The following is an 869-nucleotide window of genomic DNA, read 5'->3' as shown; positions in this document are numbered from 1 at the left end:
ACTCTACAAGCCAGAAGGGAGTGGCAGGACATACTGAAAGTGATGAAGGAGAAAAACCTGCAACCAAGATTACTCTACCCAGCAAGGATCTCATTCAGATTTGATGGAGAAATTAAAACCTTTACAGACAAGCAAAAGCTGAGAGAGTTCAGCACCACCAAACCAGCTTTACAACAAATGCTAAAGGAACTTCTCTAGACAAAAACACAAGAGAAGGAAAAGTCCTATAATAACGAACCCAAAACAATTTAGAAAATGGGAATAGGAACATACATATCGATAATTACCTTAAATGTAAATGGACTAAATGCTCCCACCAAAAGACACAGATTGGCTGAATGGATACAAAAACAAGACCCATATATATGCTGTCTACAAGAGACCCACTTCAGACCTAGAGACACATACAGACTGAAAGTAAGGGGATGGAAAAAGATATTCCATGCAAATGGAAACCTAAACAAACCTGGAGTAACAATTCTCATATCAGACAAAATAGACTTTAAAATAAGGACTATCAGAAGAGACTAAGAAGGACACTACATAATGATCAAGGGATTGATCCATGAAGAAGATATAACAATTGTAAATATTTATGCACCCAACATAGGAGCACCTCAATACATAAGGCAAAAACTAGCAGCCATAAAAGGGGAAATCGACAGTAACACATTCATAGTAGGGGACTTTAACACCCCACTTTCACCAATGGACAGATCATCCAAAATGAAAATAAATAAGGAAACACAAGCTTTAAATGATACATTAAACAAGATGGACTTAATTGATATTTATAGGACATTCCATCCAAAAACAACAGAATACAATTTTTTCTCAAGTGCTCATGGAACATTCTCCAGGATAGATCA

The sequence above is a fragment of the Lipotes vexillifer genome, unplaced genomic scaffold (genome assembly GCF_000442215.2).
Source record: "Lipotes vexillifer unplaced genomic scaffold, Lipotes_vexillifer_v1.1 scaffold295, whole genome shotgun sequence".
Taxonomy (NCBI): domain Eukaryota; kingdom Metazoa; phylum Chordata; class Mammalia; order Artiodactyla; family Lipotidae; genus Lipotes; species Lipotes vexillifer.
This window is presented reverse-complemented; position numbering follows the sequence as displayed.